This window comes from Podarcis pityusensis (genome assembly GCF_964106645.2).
Source record: "Podarcis pityusensis genome assembly, chromosome: 6".
Classification (NCBI taxonomy): Eukaryota; Metazoa; Chordata; class Lepidosauria; order Squamata; family Lacertidae; genus Podarcis; species Podarcis pityusensis.
In genome coordinates, this window is record NC_138030.1 from 16,726,233 (window position 1) to 16,752,663 (window position 26,431).

The 26,431-nt window shown below is 44.3% G+C and overlaps 1 protein-coding gene across 3 annotated transcripts in view; it reads right to left on the reverse strand.

Moving 5' to 3' along the window:
* Window positions 1-4,841: 4,841 nt before the first annotated feature.
* Window positions 4,842-26,431, reverse strand: part of TSHZ2 (teashirt zinc finger homeobox 2) — a 333,627-nt gene continuing 312,037 nt past the window's right edge. For all 3 annotated transcript variants that reach the window (XM_081011077.1, XM_081011075.1, XM_081011076.1), the window contains one exon: window positions 4,842-6,501. The gene's annotated coding sequence lies outside the window, so the exon portion shown is untranslated. The remainder of the gene's footprint in view (window positions 6,502-26,431) is intronic.

Genomic DNA, 26,431 nt, shown 5'->3' on the forward strand with positions numbered 1-26,431 from the left:
GAACGAGATAACTTATTATGATCTCATTTTCTTTGACTATTTGTGCAGGGAGAACTAAATACTGGTTAACACAAGTCATCAGTGTGATGCAGCAGAACAACGAAAAACAGCTAATGCTATTCTAGGCTGTATCGACCAAAGTATAGCGTCCCAATCAAGGGAAGTAATAGTACCACTCTATTCTGAATTTGGTCAGACCACACTTGGAATACTGTGTCCAGTTCTGGGCACCGCAAGCTGGGCCATGCTGGGGGCACTGGCATGGGGGTGCCTGGTTCACACCTGCCATGTGCCGCGTTGGCTGACTGGGTTTCCCCAGGTGGTACAGCACTGCTCTGCTTGGCTCTGGTGCGGGGTGGGGCCGCTCCAGCCGTGTCAGCGGCGAGGGCTGAGCAGCCATGATGGGATCCTTCACGCTCCATACCCTGCCTTCCCAGTGCGCACGTACCCCCTGGTGCACCCGCCCACTCCCCGGTGCGTGCATGCGCACCCCTCCGGCATGTGTGCGCCTACCCCAGGCTCCGGGAACTCACGCTATGTGGCTGCAGTGGAAGCGTTTGTAGATACAGTGGTACCTCGGGTTAAGAACTTAATTCGTTCCGGAGGTCCATTCTTAACCTGAAACTGTTCTTAACTTGAAGCACCACTTTAGCTAATGGGGCCTCCTGCTGCTGCTGTGCCACTGCCACACTATTTCTGTTCTCATCCTGAAGCAAAGTTCTTAACCCGAGGTACTATTTCTGGGTTAGCGGAGTATGTAACCTGAGGCGTCTGTAACTTGAAGTGTCTGTAACCCAAGGTACCACTGTATATGATACTGCTCTGCAGATGTTATACCCATCTTCGCCTTGAGTTATCTTGGAGCTTTTCTTTTGCAGCAAGCATATACAGATGTGCACATGAGATTGCACTGACTAGTGAGCACTGGTTAGGACTCAGCGATGCTCAACCTGTGGGTCCCTAGATGTTGTTGGACTACAACTCCCATAATCCCTGAGCTCTGGCTTGGCTAGCTAGGGGTGATGGGAGTTGTAGCTCAACAACATCGGGGGACACACAGGTTGAGAAAGGCTGCGTTAGGTAGGTCATCGGACTTTTGCGCTCTAAACCAGAGCGCTGAGCACTGGAGGAGCACTGAGCAGCTTGGCCCAGTAGGAACCTGTCCACAGCAAACTGGTCAAGTCCATCTTACCTACAGAAAAGATACGTGGTAAAGGGGGAAAGGCATAACTTAAATCTTCCATTTTCCACCTTTTTCTTTCATGCACTGCCAGTAAAAAAACAAAAACAACGGAGCTCATGTTTCCAAGTAAATCTTTCCAGGCTGTAGGTGATGATGACAATTCCTTCTGCTTTATTGCAGTGTGGGAGAGTAAACAGCTTGGATATACAGTGTATCAATATGGCACTTGTTAATAAGCAGGGATGCAAATCATAAATATTCGGCTGTTTGATCACTGGTTTTTTAATTAATGTTTTGATGGTATCCAATGAAAATAAAAGTCAGGGTGATAATATTGAGGCCAGGCAACAGAGAAAAGAGGCAATGATTTTGTGTGTGTGTGTGTGTGTTACCTGATTTATATGATGGATAAACTATCAGCTCATCCAGATTTATATACCAAGATGGGGGATGGGGAGTGTGTGTGTGTGTGTGTGTATTCTCACTTAATTCAAATGTTTCCCTAAAATGTTCCCAGAGGAGAGCAACGTAGGCAAAATTATCAGAGTTTAATAGTGCAATATTGTAATTTGTAGACAGCTTTTCAATGAGTTCTGAGAGTTTGATCCTACCTGTGTATCTTCTTTTGAGGCGCATATAAGGACTCCAACTGCTCTACCTTTGTGTCCTCACTGAGGATGCATGCCAAACAACCAAGGCCACCAAACCATGATGGTCTGGCAGTGGGTGGTGTTGTAACTGGCATGGAGGCTGCCTGTGCAAATCCTTTGGCTCCACCCATGTACAAGAGATTTCAAAGGTTTCAAAGACTTCCCGACAAGCCTCAAAAACTAAAGCCCTAGTTTTGCCTTTGGGTCATTTGTTTCTAAGTAATGAATAGTTGGTGGAAAGGGGTGGGGGAGGGGCAAGCTGAGTCACAACCACAACATAAGGAGAGGAGGCTTTAACCCTTTGCTGCTGCCATAGTCCCAATGCATAATCATTCCTCCTAGTGGCTGCTATTTGCAGTGGCACCTATGAAGGCTTTGATCCCACTGTGAATAGCAGTGGGTGTGGTGATTCACCACCTGAGCTGCATATTTTAATTTTGGATGTAAATATTTTAAAATGTTTTAATGGGGTTTGCTTTGTGTATATTACAGATGGGTGTTTACATTTTAAGGGCATTGTTTTATTGCGTACTTTAATTGTGGATTTTATATTTTGATGCTTGCATGTTTGGTTTTTAGTCTTGCAAACTGCTTAAACACCTATTTTCGCATTAAGCAGTAGTAACAACAACAACAACAACAACAACAACAACAACAACCGAGATAACGCTGGCACTGGGAGGAATCACATGTTCTTTTCCTAGACAGCCTTCTTATATTTTAAGTCTTCTTATAATATTATTATGTATTACTGCATTGCATTTTTGATATCTCATCCTTCCTCCAAGAAGCTCAGGGCAGCGTGAAGGGTTCCTTCTCTTTATATCCTCTCAACAATCCTATGAGGTAGGTTGGTTGCAAGAGAACGATCGGCCCAAGGTGTCCCAGTAAGATTTTTTGGTTACCTGGGTTTTGACCTTGGGTCTTCCCAGTTCCAAGATCATTAAATCATGGTGTCTTGTCCCTGAAGGAGCAGTATGCAGTTGTTCCCTCACCACCATCAATGCAGTGGAATGAACAAATGGAGTTCTATTAATTTCTTAGACACTGCTTAACATTTTCTGAAGCCACCAGGACTACAAACTTTATAGAGTTAAGTAAAAAATAAAAGTAGGCATTATCCAGCTGCCAAATGGGCCGCCACACAAAGAGAATTACACCTAGTAGCTATAAACCCAGAATGTCATATTGGAGTACAATGCGAAAGGTGTACATAATACTGTACCTGAAAGTATCTGCCCATTGTTTACCAGCATAAGCAGAACTGTGATCCCTAATTCCTGAGTCCATGGAATTTTAAAAAGATTCTCCCAAGATTTCAGAGAATTTTGCATCTGGTTTCCACTGATTCATTTCAGTCTGGACAGCTTCATGCCCACTAAAGCAACATGGGAGCTTTTCACAAGGTCAGTGGTTTTCTGCATTGACGATTGCTCTGCAAATGACAGAAGCTGGTGTCCGAGCTGTTAAAAATGGCTGATGATGTTAAGCAGAAGGTAATTTTTCCACTCTTAAAACACATCCACTATTTGCAAATCTAGGGTGCAATCCAGCAGGAAGTTATTTTGGAAGTGAGCAGGGGCTGCACATGAGAGCGCTGCTAATCATTCAATAATAACAATAATACTTGGCATTTATCTAGTGCCTTAGAGTGTTGAAAGCACATAGCTTACATTAACTTGCTGTAATCCTTACAAGAAACCTATAGAGCAGGTCAGTCTCATTATCCCCATTTTGTTGATGCAGGGACTGAGGCCAAGGGAGACCAGCTTGGGGGCCATCTAGTGATCTCATGGCAAAGGCAAGACCTGAGCCAGGGAATCCTGATTTGTAGCTCGTTCTCTCAGCCAGCTGCTGTGCTCCAGGGCTCCATACAAGTGCTCTTGTGCAAATCCCATTAGTTTCGGTGGCGCTTGCTCATAACATCTCCCTGCTGAATTGAACCCTCGTTCTGCACAATAAGCTGCTCATGGAATACTGAGCAACAAACAGAACGGGCTCGGTTTTGGTGTGCCGTTCAAAGCCAGGCTGGCGGTCCTTGCAAAGCCGTTCTTGTGGCTCCAAAATCAGCTTCTGCCGAGAGGACGAGAGGGGAGGCCTTTTGCATTGGAAATGGGCACCGCTTCTCCCCCAAACTGAAATGTGTTGCTTCTTATTCCCCCTCTCCCTGCCCGCCTGCACCCCCACCACCCTCCAGGCCTCACAGCATTGCAGAGCTACCCATTACGTAACTTCATTTAATAATCCCAGGCTGGGCTTGGTGCAATTTAACAGCTTCAGAGGAGCCCAGCACTAATGCATCGATTTGGGCTTTAATAGAATTTCGTTGTCAATGGCCGGTGGCCTGCCGCAGCGCCTGCATGCTTCAATCTTAACCCATCCGAAGGCTCTGTACGTTTCCAGTTGAGCTCCGTTTGTTTCCAGTTGAATAGGTTAAGCAAAGACAGACCTCACTGTTCTCAATTCACTTTATGATCCTCCCATCATAAAAAATAATATCAGCACCTTGCTTTTCATGTCAGAACTACATTTGAGCTGCTATTCCCTATGCCCATGAGTAAATCCCATAAAAGCTGCCCCGTTGTACTGTCGCTATTTTTCCTTGTGGATGATTGATTGATGGATGAGTGCTGACACTTCAATGAAGCTATTTCGACTGCCATCTCAATCCGATGATGTGAGGGGTATATTTTCTGTCCATGCCTCATTACTTCAGAATGACATTCCTGGAACTTCATTTACTTTTCCCCTCCTTCCCTCAAGCGCCATATTTTTTCCCATCTAGGTTATGCATGCCATAAAAAAAGCAATTTGCTATTATATGTGGCATAAGGGCAACACTTTCCCTAGGAGGTAAATAAGAAGGGGATTTTTTCCCCTCTCCCCCCCTCCCCTCCTTGCTTCCATGTTGAGTTTAGGGATCATGTCAAAATTTCTCAGACAATTCTGATGTCAGATTTTTCTGTTCTCAGAAACTGGAGGAAACACTAAACAGATTCCAGCCTATGTTTGTTCAGGATTCCATTTTATTTTAGCTTTAGCTTGTACTGCTTTTATTCCTCTAAGAATTCTGTCTTTCTCCCCCAAAACACTTTCAGTTTTATGCCTAGTGTATGCCCCTCTTTATATTTTGAGTAGCAATTTATGACTCAGTGCAGTCTTATTTCTCCTTTAAGGATATGAAAACCCATTCTTTAAATGCACAGGCAGATTGTCTCTTAAAGGCTGGCTTTGTATAGAAAATGCTTAGCTGGAGAAAAGGAGCTTGTGCCTGTATTTAACCCCTACAAACAATGTATTGGGTGATGGGGAGCGCTCACCATTAAAACGTCTTGGAAGCCATCCGTGAGTTGACATAGAACCCAATTTTAATCTGTGTAATACAGTATTCCTGTTAATAATAACATATAATTAAGACATCCGTTAAAAATCCATAACGTTAATTTAATGGAGAAAATCTAATACAGTTCTATTGGAATTTTTACGTTAAATTAACTTTAACGGGCTTTTAATGGATGTCTTAATTAGATCTCATTATTAACGTGAATATTCCACAAATTAAAATCGGAACCTCAAAAGTTTTAATGGGGGGGAAAAAGTTAAAAGAACCATTTTTAAACAGAATGTTTCCTTCTGCCTCTTTTTCAAGGCAATTTAGCTCCTTTGGAAAATGAGCTGGAATTTTAAAAATAGGTAACAGGAGATAGTGTTTCTTAGGGTCTTTGCATTACTAAGTATCCATAATAGTCTTGACAACAAGTGAGCTGTTTGTTCTTGCATTGATAAAAGCTGGGAAAAGGTTTGAGCCGTCGTTACACATGTTAAAAACACACCCTTTCTCATTTTCGTTTGTTTGGAGGGCAAAAGTTTCATTGCATACACCTTGAAATACAGAAATATGACGATGCTTAAATTAAAAAAAGAAAGCAAAGACAATGTGAATAAAAGAGCTGGAGGAACAATCAGTTTTCAACAAATCTTTGGCAACAACAGGGTTAACCGCAACTATTGGAACAACTTGCTGGGAAGATTAACGCTGTTCCGAGTTTTTTTGGCTCGGGATCTGTTTTAACTTAATAATTCTTCTGCTTACGGTGATGTATTGATCCCTAGTGCCATGACTGGATTGGGCAGCCCAGGTGCACTACTAATAGCTGCACGGAGTTGAAACATTTCCTTTAGACAAACTATCCCAAAGGGGTTATAAATAGGAAACAGAGATTACCATGAAAAGCAAACCTTCCAGTGTGACTGCATCTTGTGGAGCACGCTTGGACATTAAACGATGAAGAATTATACTTCCCACCCACCCCTTTCCTGTCGAGTGTTACAAATTGACAAAATAAGTACATCAATGTTTTCAGTCATTATCCTACTTCAGTGGTACTTTGTTTTAGTGACAGCAGAAGGGGACAGTGGAGACCAGACAGCCTCGCTGCAGTTTATCAATGAAAATCTAATATCGTCCATAAGCAGGGGAGTGGAAATCAATACTTCATTACCAAATTGTTAGTGAGGATGAAGAAGAATAGCTGGAGGTTTTTATTATTCTTTTGGCAGTCTTCTCAGTCCGGGTTGTTGGAAGTTCAATGTCAGCCGCGGCGCGACGTGCGGAGAAGGTGTGGGCAGTCAGGGCGGGAGAGCTGGTTGGGGGTTAAGGCATTGGTCCTGCAATCAGAGATAATTAAAAACAAAACAAAATGACAATGCAAATGACAAAGTCAGAATTGCCTCTTTAAAAAATTGCATTTCTTTGAGCTGACGTGTTTTCACGTGCATCTGTCCCAGAGGGATTCAATAAGAAAGCAAAAGTGCAAATAGACATGTATCTATAAGGTTGTTTAGCAGCCTCAGCAAATCTGGTGCCCTACCAATATTTTGGACTACAACTCCCATCAGCCCCAGCCAGCATTATGCTGATGGGACTTGTAGTCCAAAATATTGGGAGGGCACCAGGTTGAAGAAGACTGCCCCATATGGTTTAAAATCAAAGAACCTCAAGAACTGCTTACTCCCATATGAACGTGCCCATGCTTTAGAACAATGGTTCCCAAACTTTTCATTTGCTGCCCGATTGGTTCCATAAACTCATCCCCAGTGCCTCCTACCCTATAAAAAAACCCCACCATTCAGAGTAGTGGTTTGCTTGACACACTGAGGAAGATAACAACACAATGAAATTCAAAGCAGTAACAATCAATTGCACCATTTATTCAAAATCCAATTTTAGTTTAATTACATCAACAAAATGAATTAACTGGACCCAGTGGTACCAGCTTTTCAAAGTCTGGTGGTCATTTACCCCTCCAGCGCCTTCCTGCCTCTCCCTTACCTCTCCACACTGCCTTAGGAAACCCCACTGCCCCCCCCACCAGAGCAATAACACCCAGATGGGGCACCGCTCCTTTTGCAGGTCTGATGAAGCCCTTCCCTGGGTTCCTACAGCTGCATTTGGTGTACTGGGAAGCAGGTCTTTTTGACTATGCTGCCATTTTTGTGCTCAACCATCTTGAAACAGCATTTTAAAAAGCAAAGACAACACCTTGTCAACAAAGGTCCGTATAGTTAAAGCTATGGTTTTCCCAGTAGTGATGTATGGAAGTGAGAGCTGGACCATAAAGTAGGCTGATCACCGAAAAATTAATGCTTTTGAATTACGGTATTGGAGGAGACTCTTGAGAGTCCCATGGACTGTAAGAAGATCAAACCTCTCCATTCTGAAGGAAATCAGCCCTGAGTGCTCACTGGAAGGACAGATCATGAAGCTGAGGCTCCAATACTTTGGCCACCTCATGAGAAGAGAAGACTCCCTGGAAAAGACCCTGATGTTGGGAAAGATGGAGGGCACAAGAAGGGGACGACAGAGGACGAGATGGTTGGACAGTGTTGTCGAAGCTACCAGCATGAGTTTGACCAAACTGCAGGAGGCAGTGGAAGACAGGAGTGCCTAGCGTGCTCTGGTCCATGGGGTCACGACACGACTAAATGACTAAATGACTAAAGAACAACAACAATCTTGAAACAACAGGTGAAGAGGGATGTGCGGCCACCTGGTAGGCTAGCTCTGCTCCCTACTCCCTGTTTGTGCCTCTCACTAGGTGCAAAAGGTCACACAGATGGTCAGTGCAAGGGGCCATATAGTGGGCACCATTAGTGAGCTTTGCTGGCACAAAGGGGCCCACCAGCAGCTGCCCTGTACTGGCGTTGAATGTGAACTCCGCTCTCACTCTGAATGCCATTTCCAAGCCACCTGCTGATTGATCCTGAAAATATTTTCTATGGGGCAGTTAGCCCCTCTTTCACCAGTGAGGATGCTAAGAGCTGGTTCACATGGTGCTGTTTAACATGTAATAATTGCAGCCATCACATTGTAGCTTGGTTAGGTGAAACGATGACTGCAGCTCAGCTCTTTTGTTGAACTTCCTTATCAGGCGATCACAGTACCTGTCAGTCGTAACAATTAAGTAATGAGCTGTGCACTTAAGAACCACCATCTCAACATATCATGCAAATTAGCTAGTAAGTAGCGACTGGTATATAGAAAAAGACGAGGGATGCGTTCTGTATCGTTCTGAATGGTGGGCATTGCATTTCAGTTCAGTGATGTTTGGTTCTCATTCAGAGAATGAGATTCTGAATAAATATGCTTGCATATGAGAGCCACAATGGTTTGCATCCAGCTCTCCTAGGTTGTTCACAACACAACCCATTTTTCTTTTATTAATGAGTTTAATGACCTCTAATCACACACATGCAGCTGGTTCTTCTTCTTCGGCGATCACTTGTAGCTGAGTAAGATTGTCTTCCAATCATGGTTGATCACGGTGAGGGTTTGCCAAATGTACCTACCTCTTAGCTCAGGGGTCGGCAAAGTTTTTGTGGCTTGGGCCGGTTCATGGTCCCACAGACACCATGGTGGGCCGGAGTGTGCACAAGCGCATGCGCAAACACTGTTTCTGGCGCGCCTTCCGCGCAGAGGAGGCGTGCGCAACTTCCTATTGGCTGCAGGAGCTTCCTGCAGCCAATTGGAAGCTGGCCAGCATTGTGGAAGGCAGTCCCCTCTCTGCTCTGCACCGGTTTAGCGCAGCACACGGGAGCCGACCAAGCAGGTAGCGGGGGTGCATGGGCTGGTTAAACGACCCCCATGGGCCGCTTGTGGCCCATGGGCATTAGGTTGCCAACCCCTGTCTTAGCTCATTACTCCCTTTCACCCTGAGTTTGTGCTTCTTCGAAGTCCATGACGCCTTGGGTAGAGGCTATTCTCCAATTGGAACCCTTGCAAGTTCTAACCAACATGTGAAAAGATTGGTTTCATTACTGTGACACAGATTGTCACCTATTGGCTTCCAGAACTCAGCATTTCATCAGTGGGAGCTGGCAGTGTTTTTCTTTCTGTGTAAACTGTGGAGAGGGGGGACAAGGGGGACAGCTGCCCCCCCCCAAATCAAGTGAATAAAAAAAATACTTAACCAACTGAGGTTCTGCCCCCTCCCAACATGAAGCGCACCCCCACCACAAACCCTGGCTATGCCCATGGTCAGGAGTATATAAAATCAATAAGTCTCCACCAAGCTTTTTTTAAAAAAGATTTCTTCTTTCAGTTCCCTTTCATGATGCTGTGAAATTTTCTTTGCTCATCGCTGACAACTTTCTTAAATGAAACATCATGTCAACCTTTCTCTGGAGAAGGAGAAGCTGGCATTGCCAATGGGAAACTCTGCGTTTTGCAAGGCTAAAATGGCACACGGAAGTTCATCAGGAAAATGGAAGGAAAAGATGCACTTCTGCCAGCTTCCTGCCATGGGGCTGTCCCCACTTTAGCTTGGGGATAGACAAGATTGCCAGATTCAAAACAAAGCAGGCGTACTTGCCTTCTAAGAGCTGTGTGTGGGCAAAAATTCAGTGGTTGTGATTTCAATCATCATGATGGTGAGTTGAGCCTCTCCTGTGAACATCTGCCCTCCTGAGCAAAACTTAAAGGCAAAGGAACCCCACACCAGGACATCAGCAGACAAACAGCAGCAGTATCTCTCTGTTTCTGCCTCCCTCTCTCTTTATATATGCCATACAGCCCCTCCATATGGAGACACACAGCGCAAGAGCATAAGAAGAGTCTTGCTGGATCAGGCCAAAGACCCTTCCAGTCCAGCACCCAGTTCTCACAGTGGCCACGCAGATGGATGTAGGAAACTCACAAGCCGGACAAGTGCATTCTCCTCTCTTGCGGTTCTCAGGAATTGCCATTCAGAAGCATACTGCCTCTCACCATGGAGACAAGAGCAAAGCCATCATGGCTAGCAGTTTTCAATAGCCTTATCCTCTGTAAATTTGTCTGATCCACCTTTAAAGCCATGCAAGTTGGTGACCATCCCTGGCACACACTCATATGCACTTCAGCAATCGTGGCTAATAGTCATCGATAGATATGCCCTCTATGAATTGCTTAGAGGGATCATAACTCAGCGACAGAGCACATCCTTTGCATGCAAATTGCCCCATTCCTTGGCATTGCCAGTTAGAAGGACCAGGGCAACAATTTCTGCTGGAGACCCTGAATTGCTGCTGTTAGGGTAGGCAGGTTTGGGGTCAGATGGACAAAGAATCTGACAAGGTCCTCCTAGTTTCTCTTATCTTCAGATCTCAGGTCATATGATGCTAAGCAGGGGTGCCATCTAGTGGGGGCAGGGACCTAGGCCCCCCAAATTTTCAAGGGGGGCCAGGTCACTTCAATATTCCATTGCGACCGTGTGCATGCTGAGGACAAACCGACGCTTGATGCTAAGCAAGATTCAGTCTGGTCAGTACGTGAATCGGAGACCCCCTGGAAATGACTTCTTGAATTCCATTATGGATGAAAACAAGATATAAAAAATACTATGAATTGTATTCAATGTACCACTAAGTTAAAGTCATGCAGGGATAACTCTGTTGTGCAGGCAACAGATTTTGTGCTAGCAGTAAGCCTGCTGCTGGCAACTTGGTTGCACAATAGATTGTACAATTTGTTGTGCAGTGAGTTCCTGCTAATGCAGCTGTTGCATTGGGTTCCTCTGTTGCACAATTTAAAACCCACCCATCTGCTAGCACTAGTGGACCAATGATGTCAGATACAGCTCTAAATGCATACATAAATAACTTTAAAATAAGTTATTCTAAGCTGAGATCTGTAACATCCTGGATCACATATCACATTGTTCATGTAAGTAGCATGGGTTGCCCTTGTGAGGGCTCCCCGTACCTCATAATAATGGCACAGACAACAGACAGCAAGGCTATGTCAGGGTCAGGCATTTCTCTGCAAGCCTTGGCTGTTGATTCCCCTCCCCCTCCTGTTGTAAAGCAAGGGCCTTTAAGAAAATCTCTGGTGAAATTAGGCTAGGAAAAGGGACTCTGCATCTTTGAGTAATGAGACTGGGAAACTGGGAACGCGTTTCCCACTCACTCATTTCTCACTGTACGGCATTCCGATTTCGTGACACTTCCTAATAAATCATTGCTTATCACTCACATGGGAACGTAACACGGCTCAAGTTAAGATTCGTTAGCGATTGTAAAGAAGAAACATGAATTGCTCTATATCAGAGCTTTTTGATCATCATCCGGCCTGCTGCAGGCACTCTTTTTTATTGTTATATTTACTGTAACTGTTGTTTAAGGCATAAATAAAAGAGCAGGAAAGCACAGAAAATATGAATAATGTAAATAAATTTATTTGTCTTATTTATGCATTGATGTAAGCATTTGGCAATTACTCTGCACAGCGGTTTGTATCCGGCATCAGAAAGAGAGAGAGAGAGAGAGAGAGAGAGAGAGAGAGAGAGAGAGACTGTTGCAGCGGCAAGCAGATCTGATACATTAAACACAGCTGCACACACCTGGCCCCACCAAAAGGCCTTCTGCTGCTACTTTCAAGAGGGGGCACTGAGAAGTCCACTACTCACTGTGACCTTTCCTGGTCAAGCAAATCAGGGGTGGTTTCTGTAGGCAATGGGGCTCCTCTCTCCCTCACCACGCCATTGTGGCTCCCTCTCCCGAAGTGGATGTTGGTAATATGGCACCCTGTGCAAAACCAAAATTTGACACACCCACCCACTGCTCAACCCTTGAACAAAACCAGCTAAACGAGGCACTGGGCTTTAGGAAGGAGGTATAAGGCTCTGGCAGGGTCCCAGAGCCCTCCCGTCTCCTTCCCAAAGCCCAGCATGTCTTTTTTGAGAAGGAGGTGGGAAAGCACCCCCTCAGCTCAGCACCCTGTGTGGGAGAACCGGACATGCCCCCTCCATCACATCTATACATTTAAAGCACTCTTATACCACTTTAGCAGTTAAAACTTCCCTCAGGGAATCCTGGGAACTGTAGTTTCTTAAGCATGAGGATAGTTGCCAGGAGGCCCCTCACAGAGCTGTAATTCCCAAGAGACTATAGCTTCCATTGGGATCCATTGGGGAAGCCATGACTATTATAGTCATGACTCTTACAGTCAGGTTAAAAAAGAGAATGCTTTAAATGTGTAGTATAGATGATGTGACCCAGATCTCATGTTTGTTTGTATGCTTTAAAAAACCCAGCTCTCATTCCTTTTGTTGTTGTTTTAATTCATCTGTCAGTACCCTTAACAAACTACATTTCACACAATTCTTTAAGGGAAGTAATGACTATTTTTTTTTTTTTAATATTTAGGTTGGTGCAAATGAATACATTATACCTAATTTGGATTAAAATTAGATCCTAGTTCCTAAAAGGGAGCTATGAGCAGCTAGTGCAACTCCCTGCCACAGAAACATTCAGATTTCAGTTATTTGGAAGGTACCTAATAGGAAGCAACGACTACTGAAGTGGTATAATAGTTAGAGTGCTTTAAATGCATAGCATTGTTGTGAACCTGATTTTGTGCCTTATACATTACATTGGGGGGGGCGCTTTTGGCCTTTTGAGAAGGGCCTTAGCTCAGTGGCAAAGCATCTGCTTCAATTCCTGGCATCTCCAGGTAGGGTGGGGGAGAGATCTTCCCCCTGAAATCATGGAGAAGCTGTACAAAGGCGGGGGGAAGCAATACATTTTTGATCCACCCGCTTTTGTCTCTGGCCCTGCCCACCACTGACATGTGACTACAGGAAGGTGGGCCAGAAAGTGGCTCTCAGTCTGAAAACAGTCCCCCCCCCTTTGGTGTGGACAAGTCTAGAGAGCTCTCATCTGTGGAGGGATGTGCATGGCATCACTGGCGGAGGAAGAGGAGTGTGGGGGGAGCGCACCACCCCTGGCAGCGCGATCCCGGTGGGGTGCCAGCCCTACCCCTGCCTGCTCTCCGCCCCCCCGGTGCCAGAGCATGAAGCTCCGCCACTGCATGGCATTCCCCACATCACTAATGTGTTTCCCAGCTGGGGTAGATGTGAAAGATCTCCCTGTGATGGAGAAGCGTGGTCCAGGAAGTTCTAGTCAACTGCACTCCTTACGCCATGCCTTCTCTGCTTATCAACACGTCTGCAGCAACTCTGAGATAAAAGCGTGGCGGAATCAGGAGGAGTCCCTAATTATTCCGGAGTTCCTTTTGCTTCTTTTCAATTTGCTTCAGGCCTTTGATTAACCCCTTGATCAAGCAATCACATCTGGGATTGAAGCAAGTTAAGTGGTTGTCTTCAGTTATAGGCTTCCATTTGCCTGCTGAACCACAGGAGAAACAAGGAGATCTCCTTTCATTAAGTAAAAAGAAATCCCTGAAACAAAATTGGTAACTGTAACGCAGACACACCAAGTTTGTGTAATCATGAAGTTGGTGAGGAGACTACATTTGGTGTGTGTTCTGTGTCAGTGTTATAAGGTTGACAATTATTTATTTATCTATTTATTTATTTAAGTCTGCCTATCGCTCACCTTGAATGGGAGAGTGCCTGCCAAGTACCTCTCCCACAGCAGAACAATATTTTATGTATTTACCCATAATTTCCTCCCTGTTATCTACTGTATTCTCTGTTCAAACTCACGTACACACTGCTGCTATTGCAGCTATTGCAGCCCCCCCCCCACACACATCAAAGTGAAGAATTACAAACCTGCACATACTGTTATTTCTATAGCATGTAGTTCTCTGTGTTGGGGGGGGGGGGACACACATTCTTCCAAGTATAACTCTTGTTTGGGGGAAGCCATGACTGTTAAATGTGGTAAACACTGCTTTAAATGTATGGTGCAGATATGACATTAGTTTATTCTGTGCCTCAGGAGGACAGGGATTCTATTTTAGAATCCTACAGCAAACCAATTTTTGGAAAATATTTGATTTTGTTTAAACACAGACATTCTGTACAATATTAATTTTAAAAATAAAATGATGGCACATTTCGATTTCCATTCCTTCCCCAGCAGAAGATTATCCGGGGTGTGTGTGTGTGTGTGTGTGTGTGTGTGTGTGTGTGAAGCTACTAAGGTAGAAGAAGAGTTTGGATTTGGAGTTTGGTAGAAGATTAAGTATTATTATTTATGTTGAGTGTACTTATATCCTGTTTCATGGCCCCAAGAGACTCTCAAAGCAACTTACAAAAGTTTGTTGTTGGCCTCTGTCTGCTTTGGGAGACAATAGGTGAGTGTGCATTAGGGATTAAGGGAAACCATTAGAAGGTTGCATCACCCGCTGTGGCAGTAGAGGCCGATATGGGAGAGACATGTTTTGTTGCGGCTGGGGCAGATGAAGACATCCGGTTGTGCTGCTGCAGATGCACCATGGCGTCTCTTCTCCCTGTGCTCCTCCCAGTGGTCATTCCTCCTCTGGTCACTGCTATGGATGCACAACCTGACTGTCTTTCTTCAGGCACTGCGGGTGCCTGCAAAGGATTCCCACGTTGGCGGGGTTGATTTTGGCAGCCTTCATGTCACTGTTGCAGATATCGTTGTATTACAGACTTGGTATGCCAACGGACCTGGTGCCTGAAGCTAGCTCCCCGTAGAGCACATCCATGGGGATCCTGCCACCTTCCTTTCTGTGGACATGACCAAGCCAGTGTAGATGTTGCTAAGACAGAAGTGTGAACATGCTGGGAATGTGGGTATGAGAGAGCACATCTTCCTTTGAGACTCTGTGCTGTCCTGTGATGCCCAAAATCTTCCTACCGCAGTGCATACTATGAAAGATAGTCACCATTACAATCTTATTCAAATCTGGTATCAGGAACATAAATCACATGGTGTTGCTGTGACACCATGATTCTTTTTAGGTGGTGTTTCCTGTCTGCATCATTGATCTCACTTGGTGTTGTCCTTTGGCCTTCACCTACTAGACATCAGAGTCCACTGAGGTCCACCACTGAGGTCAGGCAGTGTGGTTGGCAAGGTGGACCTCCCTCAGCCCATAAGAGAAGCAAATGTTCACTGCTGAAGTGGAAGCCTAGCTTCAAATCTCGTTTGAACAGTCCTGTTCAAGTTATTTCTATGTAAGATTGATGGTAAAATAGGATTCGGATAATACATGTGTACACGTGTCGCTGTGTGCAGAGAATTGATTGCATGGTCAGCTCCAGATCAGACAATCTATTGCTGATTTTGTCACAAGAGGGTGGGAGGGCCGCTGTTGAAACCAAGGATAAATATTTGACAATGCTGTGAAGGCAACTTTGCTAACGATTTTTGAACAACCTCCAACTGAGGCCTAAATGCCTTCAATATCCATAAACAACTCTATACTGTCCAGTTAGGAAGACAAAGCCATAGAGGCTTGTCAGGAAGATTTGCATGGCTAAGTATCTGAGATCCCAGAGATGATGAGGGATTGTTTGAGAGGGGAGTTTGGCGGCGTGGCGTGTGGCGGCAGAGAGCAGATGACTATCATTACCATATTGCAAAGCCTTACACCTTCCCAATTACTGGCAGGTTTCATTAATTACGGCAACATTTCACCAATAGAGTCCCCGTTCTACCCCCTCCCTCTGCCTTGTCACTACCGCCCCTCTATCTACAGAAAATGCACGACTCAGTAGCTGATCACCCACGAAAAACTGGGCCATGGGGCTGCTTGCTCAGGCTGAAACAAGCAGACAAATAAATAAATAAATAAGGCAGTGTTTGGCTCTGAAATCAAGATGGAGGAAAACAGGGTGGTAATTCAGATGAGTGCAGGAGCTTCTGAACTAGTACTGAGTGTGTCTGGATTTATTTTTCTTTTGCTAAACTGGGTTCTCACATAAGCAGCATATGCAACAGGGGTATATGCAAACTGATGTGCTTAAAAGCAAAATAAATCAATAAAATAAAATAAAATAAAATAAAAAGGTAAAGGCACCCCCCATACACTCCAGATGCGTGTACAGAGGCAGATTGCAAAACGGCAGTCACTTAAGCTCTGCTAAGACTGAAGTTTTGCTAGTCGAGATTGGCGAATCGTACAAGGAGAGGCTGCGCAGATACCATTGGCTCAGCCCCATTAAATATAATGTTGGGAGCATTTCCCCGCTGTCATCTTGTTACTATCAACAGCATTATCTGTATCAACCGCTTCTACAATTACGCTTAACGACTAGTCTTGCTACAAAGAGTCAGCAACCCCCAAGCTTGTTTTCATTTTAAATACGCCCAAAGAAAGGCGGGATGCTAACCCTTCAGATGCTTGAAAAACAAGACAGGAAAAAACCACAGAGACCATGCAAACATTTCCAAATCGTCACTGATAGCACCCCCCCTCGCTGCCAGCACACACACACACTCCTATTCTATGGTCGGCCAACTGTTCCCAGTGATTTCTATTACATTTCCTACCTATTATTTCATGTAATGGCATTCCTTAAATTTTAAATTAGCTCCGAAGAATAAAAATAATTGAATTCCTGCTGTTTTGTGTACATAGAGGGTGACAGGAGCTAATGTGATAATTTAAACTGTAAATGAGTCTTCACTTTGTGTTCATTAATTACAGCTAATTACTGAATTACAAACCTTCTTGGTTAGGCACTGTTATGTATTCATGTAGCATGTTAGACCTCCAGCTGGTAGAAAACTGTTTTATAGACTTACAAGCTGACATGCTAAGCTAGCATAGGAACGAATTTCATTTGGGGTGGGGGGTGGGAGGGAGGAAGAAGACGGGATAGAGGAGCTAAAAACAAAACAAGGATTGAGTGTTCTGAGCATAAGCAATGAGTCTGACTTGGATCTGAGGACGGAAGATACCCTGCATGATGAACTGAATTTCCTGAATATTCAGGACAGGCAGTAGATACATTTTTTCTTTCATATGTAGATGGATACTCCAGGGATTGGATGATCCACCCCCCCCCCTCACATCACAGCAATTTCTCAAACCATGTGAGCATCAACACTGATGTAAGCATGCCTGAAATACAATCCATTCTGGGTCAGTTCTGGAGCTGCCAATCTCTACTTACTGCTAATTATAGCAATAGCAGCAACTTATTGCATATGGTGACTACTTACTCCTTGCAGCAATAGTAGCTACTAAAGCTGCTATTAAGGAACGCTGCCATCATTAAAGCACAGCAGTGAAAAGGGGTAAACTGCCACCTAAAATGCATGCATTTCCTGTGCCAGTATAAAGTTCAATAGCGGCTGTGTCTGCACCACACATTTAAAGCACATGATTTCCCCCTCTCCAGGAATCTTAGAAACTCCACTTATGAGAAAGCAACTGAAATTTTCTCTCCCTGTTGGTAATTTTGAGTGTCTTTTCTTTTCTCTTTAATTGATGGCAACCAGTCGAAAAAACACAGGGGAGATTTCCAGAACAGCGGTAGAACCAGAGGAGGGGGCTACAGCCCTAGGATTGCTGGTAGGAGCAGATCAGGCTAGGAATGTGTGAATCGATGAGTTTTGCTTTCTCCACGTTTCCCATTTCCCCCCAATCTTAAATTCATTTCTCCACATTTTCACATCAGTCTGCATTTCTTTTCTTCCTTTTAAAAAAGGTACTCATGAAAATTCACAAGCACGCAGCACAAATTTCTCCTAATATACACATTTTATATTTTCCCCAATACGGTATATGCATTTTTTTGGATGTTACTTTCACTAATATATGCATTTTTATGTACAATCTACCTCAGTATATGCATTTTGTGTGTGTGTCATTACCTGGCTGGAGGACCGAAATGCAAAATTTGGAGAATTGTGAATTTTTTGGAGGATGACACTGTTTCAGTTCACACATTGTTTTGCAAAGTAGGTTCACCTTTAAAAGTGAACTGAATTGAATTTCTCCCCTATCCCTGGATAAGGCCTATCCACCATGACCTCATAGGAAAATCAGTGAGCTGAGCTGTGAGCAGTGAACCGTAGGAGCTCCACCAACCATGGAATTATAATTCTCTGGCTGCTGCTTTCCATGAGCTCAGCTGAAGACTGGCTGCCTTCCTTGGCACCCAAGTGGAAACTTTGACAGTCACCGCCCTGCTCTCCTCACTATTTAGTGCCTAGCATTAGCCCTCCACTAGAAGTCCCAGTACGTTTCCGAGCACAATTCAAAGTGTTGATGCTGACCTTTAAAGCCCTAAACGGCCTCGGCCCAGTATACCTGAAGGAGCATCTCCACCCACATCATTCTGCCCAGACACTGAGGTCCAGCGCCGAGGGCCTTCTGACATTTCCCTCAATGCGAGAAGCCAAGTTACAGGGAACCAGACAGAGGGTCTTCTTGGTAGTGGCACCCGCCCTGTGGAACGCCCTCCCACCAGATGTCAAAGGGAAAAACAACTACCAGATTTTTAGAAGACATCTGAAGGCAGCCCTGTTTAGGGAAGCTTTTAATGTTTAATAGGTTATTGTATTTTAATATTCCGTTGGAAGCCGCCCAGAGTGGCTGGAGAAACCCAGCCAGATGGGCAGGGTATAAATAATAAATCATCATCATCATCCCATTTCCATTTCCTCACCAGGACATTCAAGCTGCATTTACAGTATAATCCTACACAGGTCTATGCCTAAGTGAATCCCGTTGGGATTCTCAGATAAGCATGGATGAGATTTTATATGGTATCAGACAATCCTATCTACCTTAGTCTTGCCTTATACCAAGTCACTTCACTGGTTCATCTAGCTCAGTATTGTTTAGGTAAAAGGTAAAGGTAAAGGACCCCTGGATGGTTAAGTCCAGTCAAACTTGACTATGGAGTGCGACGCTCGTCTTGCTTCAGCCTGAGTGCCTGTCTGCAGACAGCTTTCTGGGTCGTGTGGCCAGCATGACTAAACCACTTCTGGTGCAACGGAACACTGTGGCGGACGCCAGAGTGCACAGAAACTCTGTTTACCTTCCTGCCATAGCAGTGCTTATTTATCTACTTGAGCTGGCATACTTCCGTACTACTAGGTTGGCAGGACCTGGGACAGAGCAATGGGAGCTCACCCCATTGCACAGATTTGAACTGCTGACCTTTCAGTTGGCATGCTCAAGAGGCTCAGTAGTTGAGACCACACCACCACCCGCTGTTTACTCTACGCTGAGTGGAGGCAGCTCTCCAGGGTTTCAGATATTCCCAGCCCTACCCTGATGCCAGGGAATGAACATGGGACCTTCTTGCATGCAAAGCACCTGCTCCACTGCTGAGCTACAGCTCTTCTCCATTTTCACCTTATTCACTCACTTAATAAGAACCACTGTTTGTTTGTTTTTACTTTGTAGTTCATGTGAAGAACAAAGTGTGTCCCTTCAAATGGTGGTAACAAGAAAGCCATGCCTTAAAAAAAAGATCAGAAGAGCGTGTTTTTCACGTACAGAGATTGTACTGCTATTCACCCTGAGCTCCTTCAGGAGCAAGGGAGGGAAATATAATATAATAAATAATAATAATATAATATAATATAATATAATATAATATAATATAATATAAATAATATGATACATCATTAGCAGTTCATAGTCAGGATGAATACCCATTATAACCTTCAGCTTTCTGCATCCACATCTTAGGGATAACATTTTCTTACTATGCAGCCCATGAGGACTACATTGGGTCCTCTTAAATCCTTGGGAAAGTAACCAAGTTGTCCATTATCTCCCAGCCTACTTTTGTGCATTTGGTTCTTTCCATCTACATCTTTTCAACGACGTAAGTCAACACACACACACAAAAGGTAAGTTGTTGTGATTTAAGACATTGCAGTCCCATTAACTTCAGCCAGACTGACATTTGTTGTTATTGAGCTATTCCAATAACTGAATGATGGCCCAGACTAAAGGCCATTTTGTCGTTCGGTTAGATTATAATTCTCTCCAACCCATTTATTTCAAAGTAAGTAAGTCTGTTCATACTATATTAGGTTTTGCATCCAAAGATCAGTCCTTCTAAAAATCCCATGATGTTGTTTTTTTTAACGGGGATTTAATTTAAACTGCTAGCTCATTTCCCGATAGTAACGTTGGAAGGCACTGGAAAGTAGAAGTGGCTTTCCTAAAGTTAAGCATCCCAAAGAGACTCCATCTTGACTGATCTTCCAAGTCCCATGCCAGAGCAGTATCACATCTTATTTGGCTTCAGATTGCGATCACTCATCAAAAGTAACAGGTTAGTGTATTTGTCCTGATTAAACTTGGATAGGGAAATGTGTCTACCTCGGATTAGGCCAAATTGAACCTAATTCACCATGTCCACACATTGCCATAAACCTAAATCCTTCTTAGAATGTAGGTCGCTTGGGTAAATGTATATTGCATACAGTGGTACCTCGGGTTACATATGCTTCAGGTTACATACGTTTCAGGTTACAGACTCCGCTAACCCAGAAATAATGCTTCAGGTTAAGAACTTTGCTTCAGGATGAGAACAAAAATCATGCTCCGGTGGTACGGCAGCAGCAGGAGGCTCCATTAGCTAAAGTGGTGCTTCAGGTTAAGAACAGTTTCAGGTTAAGTACGGACCTCCGGAACGAATTAAGTACTTAACCCGAGGTACCACTGTACTGTCTTTTGTAGCAGATAATGGTAAAAACAAAACCAAAAACCCCCACTTAAAACAATTGTGAGCCCAAGGCTGCTATGCTGACCTCCACTTACCCGCGAGTAAGCCCCAATGAATTCAATAGGTCTTCACAGTAGACATGCTTAGGATTGCCTTGTGAGGCTTTAATTTGCCAGCTAGCCAGAGCAGTGGCAGAGCAACATGCTCCGGCCCCCGGAGCAGCGAACAGGCAAGGGCATGGGTGCGTCGCACGTCCTGGGGGTGCACGGCAAGTGGCGCGTGTCCCAGGGCAGTGGCCGTGATGGCACCCCCCCCGGATGGCACCAGGGGTGGACCGCTCCCCCCACTCCCACCTTCATCCACCAGTGAGCCAGAGGCTGCCTGATAAGTGCTGCTCTGCCAGTGGATCGGTGCTACTTACTCAGAGGAGCAACTGGTGCACACTCCTTGCTGAGGGCAAGAGCACATTGGGGGAGGGTTAAGAGAGCCATTCGTTCCCATCAAGAGCAGGCAGCCTCTTATCCATCCGGATTAGGGAACTGCTCACTAACGGTGCCTCAGTCTTATCTGCATTGAGCTTCAGTTTGTTGTCTCTTACCAAATACAGTGGTACCTCGGGTTAAGTACTTAATTCGTTCCGGAGGTCCGTTCTTAACCTGAAACTATTCTTAACCTGAAGCACCACTTTAGCTAATGGGGCCTCCTGCTGCTGCCGCCGTGCCACCGGAGCATGATTTCTGTTCTCATCCTGAAGCAAAGTTCTTAACCTGAGGTACTATTCCTGGGTTAGCGGAGTCTGTAACCTGAAGCGTATGTAACCTGAAGCGTATGTAACCCAGGGTACCACTGTATTAGGAAGTAGGGTACAGTTAGAAGTTAGCAGCAATATTGCATTGAAATGCGGATGTGACAAGTGATAATTATTTATATACTTTATAAAACTTTTATACCACTTGCTTGTAAAAAAACCACCCCCCACACCTTCAAAGCAGTTTACAAAAAGATAAAGCAATAAAATCAAGGAAATGATATGATGATATACAGATGCTTATTTCATTTGCAAGGAGCTCAAGGTGCAATACGTTCTCTGTGCCATGCTTGTTCCATACTGCTTCCTTGCCCAATACTTCTTTATTAACCTCTTAACGAAGATACTTTCCCTTCTGATAATGTCCTCTACTTTAGGCTCTCTTGGACATTTATTGACCTTCTCCAAGCCATATCCTTTTATTGCTTAATACCATCTTAATTCTCCACTTACATTCTGAAATTTTATCTTCTACAAGGTGCTTCTGGTTTTAAAGGAGCACCCGGGCTACTGAAATGAGGGCCACTCATGAAATCTGCTCCACATCCTACCCACAGTCAATAGCAAAGCTCTTAGGAAGTTAATAGCCTTGGGTCGCTCCCTGTATCATAAACTTAAATCTGACCTGCCCGTTCCCTATGCATTGCAAATGCGCATAGATTTAGGTAGGAATTGACTGAGTTGAACTATATATAGCAGCTGCTAAGGTGATCCCTGCTCATTTCTGCAGTGCTGAGTTTCAGATCTGTGGTCTGAGCCTCTCCAGTTCTGTGGAGCAAAATGGGTTGAAAGAAATACGTTCATGGCTTTCAAAATGCTAACACCCAGGGTTGATTCATCAAAGCTCCCCCTCCCTTTGGATCCAAACAGAAGTTGTGAGGATGACGGGGGAGAGGGTGTCAGGAAAGAACCACACCTTCCCTTTTATTCACAAAGGTTTTTGATTCCCTTTACGAGCATGATCCGCCGATCCGTAATCAAGGGTTAATTTCACAGCTCGCTGCTTCATCTAGCATAATATCCATTCAGACTAATTAAATCTGTCTAATAATGTGAGTGTCTTTGTCTTTGTTCTTCCCATTCTTTGTTTTACACCCTTCACATCTCATCTCCAGAACTACACGCCGTCACATCCTACACTGACAAGCAGAATCCATCCCTAAAATTAAAACATTCCTGACCTATCTCTGATGACAAGGCGAGCAAGCTTCACAGCGCTACTGCCCATGAAGAGAGCTGACACATTTGTTTTTAATTTCAAAAGAGTAGAAAGTGAAGATCTGACCCTGTCAATCAGACCCCGTGACAAGTTTAATCATTGCTGCCCCACAAAATCACGGCTAAATAGGAATGCAAATAATGTATCACAGGGCTCTTATAAATGCTAATCAAGGAGAAGTAATCAACTGACAATTTCACTGATCTCTTTTCTGAAGGAGTCAGTCAGCGCACTGTCTCTGGACCACAAAGAGAAGGGAGGAAAGACAAAAGACAAAGATGCAGTTTCCTGGAGGTTATATATATATATATATATATATATATATATATGCACAATCCCAAATACACTTTCCTTTTCCAGGGCATAAAATAACAACAATAATGGAGATTCCACTCTTTTTGATCCTTCACCGAACTTTAAAGCAATGCTGTTTTTGCAGGAATTTACAGTATTCTGTGTCAAGTGTGGTTTATTAACCCTACCCCCGTAAAGAAAGCCCACCGAAACTTCAGTTGAAATAAAAACCATCATTTGTCTTTGCCATTAATCCATCTTCAGAATACTCTCACATCTCAAAAGCCCTCAATGACCTTCTTCATGGGATGGTGCCATATTTCCTAAGGACTTGAAAGCCAGAAATTGTGATTACTAGGTTTTTTTCCGGTTTTTTAAAACCACCCCTTAAAGAAAATGATAAAAGAAAACAGCCTACATATACATATAGAAGGAACACTGCCAAGTAGTTCTGAAGTTATGTGTAAATATCAGAAAGTAACACGATTTGCATTTCTGAGGCCTGTTCTTTCATCTCAGTTTCCGAGCATGATCTTCACATGTTTCCCAAAAAGATGAAATGTCTCACCAAAAAAAGAGAAGAAAAAGAAAAAGAAGACACAGATTTGCATAAAACTTGCATGTGGTAATTTATATGCACATAAGCAAAATTAGAAATAATTACTAAGATGCAAATGCAAATGCAGTCCATTTCACCATAGTGGGGAAGACAATAACCAGGTCCCCTTGCACCTGTTCAGTTTGTTGATTGGGTGATAACTGTTGACAGACCACTTCAAGGCCTCTGCTTTCCCTCCTTAGGGTTCTAGATTTTTAAACTGGACTTGGACCCAACAACCTTTCAAACAGAAGACACTTTCAAAGAGAAGACTATCCACCAACAGCCCTGGAAACAGAGGACTGTCCTCTGTAGAGTCGGGCACATGGCCAGCCCTACAAAACACATAGCAGTCAAATTCTCCCCTGGAAGACTGAAGACAGGAAGAGACACACATCTGCCTGCTCTGAACACCGTCAGAAAACACCTATTCAACATTTGCAAATGGTGGTCAGTTGGGGAGTGAGAGCATACCCTCCAACATTTCTCTGATGAAAATAGGGTAATCTTATTCCATAATAATGATAGTAATAATTCTATTATTTAAACTCCACCAATCTTACTGGGCTGTGCTGGCCACTCTAGGCTGTTTCCAACACATATGAAAACATAATAAAACATTAAACATTATACAGGGCTGCCTTCAGATGTCTTCTCAAGTTTGTCTATTTCCTTATCCCTTGGCTCGGGGGTGGCATAACTCCATGCCCTCCAACATTTCTCCGATGAAAAGAAGGGTGGCCTAAGGAAAAGCAGGACTTTCCAGGATCAGATCAGAAACCGGGATGGCTTCTGTAAATCCGGGACTGTCCCTGGAAAATAGGGACACTTGAAGGGTCTGTGAGAGCTGCCAAGAATCTAGCCAACCTTGGGAAAATGCTTTTGTTTCTTATCAATCTGCCCTCTTGCTTTCTAACAGCACCCTCCTTCAAGAGAATCCTAAACAGAAAAGAACATTAATCCTGCTTCCCCTGAGACATTCACTGCTAGAAAACTATTGTGTCAGTGCATGGCCCTATATTTTGGAGGGCGGGAGATAAATTAGAGAAAACCTAGTCGGAGCTTGTGGAAGGACGCTCCCCCCCTCCTGCGTTTAAGAAAACCTCACAGTTGTGGACGGTTAAAATTTGATGGCATATTTGAATTGCTGAGAATGGTTGTGACAGCAAATATTCAAATGTCCCTTGACTTGCTTCTGTGACAGAAGGCTTAATTTTTACAGCTGCTGAGCAGCCGAGAAAGGCAACCCCAGTGATCCAGCCAGAGGACACGTCATATGATTTTAAGTGGTGTCCCTGGAGGAAACGACAGTATGAGGCTGCTTGAGCGACCTTGCTTCACTGTCCACACACTTGTCTCGCTGCTAGCGAGCGCTGCCAAGCTGCAGGATCCGCGTCAGAACAGGCCTGCTGAAGCTTCAGCCTACCCAACTGTGATTAAAGAGGCTGGAATGGAATGAATAGGAAGGAAGGAGGATATGAGCCACAGAAACACTTGAGGATTTTGTTTCGGGGATGTGATGGGAAAGGAGGAAGGGAGGAAAAGGATGGGGGATGATCAAAGGACATGCCCCTTCCAGATCCCAATGGGAGACTTGACTGGACATACTTGTACAATTTAGAGCGACAAAAATAAACTGAAACACTGAAAGGGAGGTGGTGGAGGAGATAAACAAACAAACAAAAAAAGCACAGTGCATCTATCAGAAATAAATGAACTGGATAAGGAAAAACAAGCCGGGCTTGAATACCTGGCAAGATGGAGGCCCTGTGGGTAAGCTCCCATGTCTGGGAAACTGGTCAGTTGCCTATCCTTGATGGGGTTGCACTCCCCTCAAAGGAGCAGGTTCGTAGTTTGAGGGTGCTGCTATATCCAGCTCTGTCACTGGAGGCTCAGGTAGCTTTAATAATAATAATAATAATAATAATAATAATAATAATAATAATATAGTTATACCCTGCCCATCTGGATGGGTTTCTCCAGCCACTCTGGGCAGCTCCCAACAGAATAAAAAAGTGAAAAAATATCAAATGTTAAAAACTTCCCTAAACAGGGCTGCCTTCAGATGTCTTCTAAAAGTCAGATACAGTCATACCTTGGGATAAATATGCTTCCGGATAAGTATTTTCAGGTTGAGCTCTGTGGCAACCCAGAAGTAATGGAGGGTGTTACTTCTGGGTTTCACCGCTCGTGCATGCACAGACAGTCAAAATGATGTCACGTGCATGCGCAGAAACGGCGAAACATGACCCACGCACGTGCAGACGCGTCTGCACGTGCGTGGGTCATGTTCAGGATGCGAACGGGGCTCCAGAACGAATCCTGTATGCATTCTGAGGTACCACTGTAGTTGTTTATTTCCTTGACATCTGATGGGAGGGTGTTCCACAGGATGGGCACCGCTACCGAGAAGGCCCTCTGCCTGGTTCCCTGTAACCTCACTTCTTGCAGTGAGGGAACTGCTAGAAGGCCCTCAGAGCTGGACCTCAGTGTCCGGGCTGAACAATGGGAGTGGAGACGCTCCTTCAGGTATTCTGGGCTGAGTCCGTTTAGGGCTTTAAAGGTCAGCACCAACACTTTGAATTGTGCTCAGAAACGTACTGGGAGCCAATGTAGGTCTTTCAGGACCGGTGTTATATGGTCTCGGCGGCCATTCCCAGCCACCAGTCTAGCTGCCACATTCTGGAGTAGTTGTAGTTTCCAGGTCACCTTCGAAGGTAGCCCCACGTAGAGCTCTGTGACTGGTTTGATAGCTATGGCCCGGCCTGGGAGAGACGTCCTACACTAGT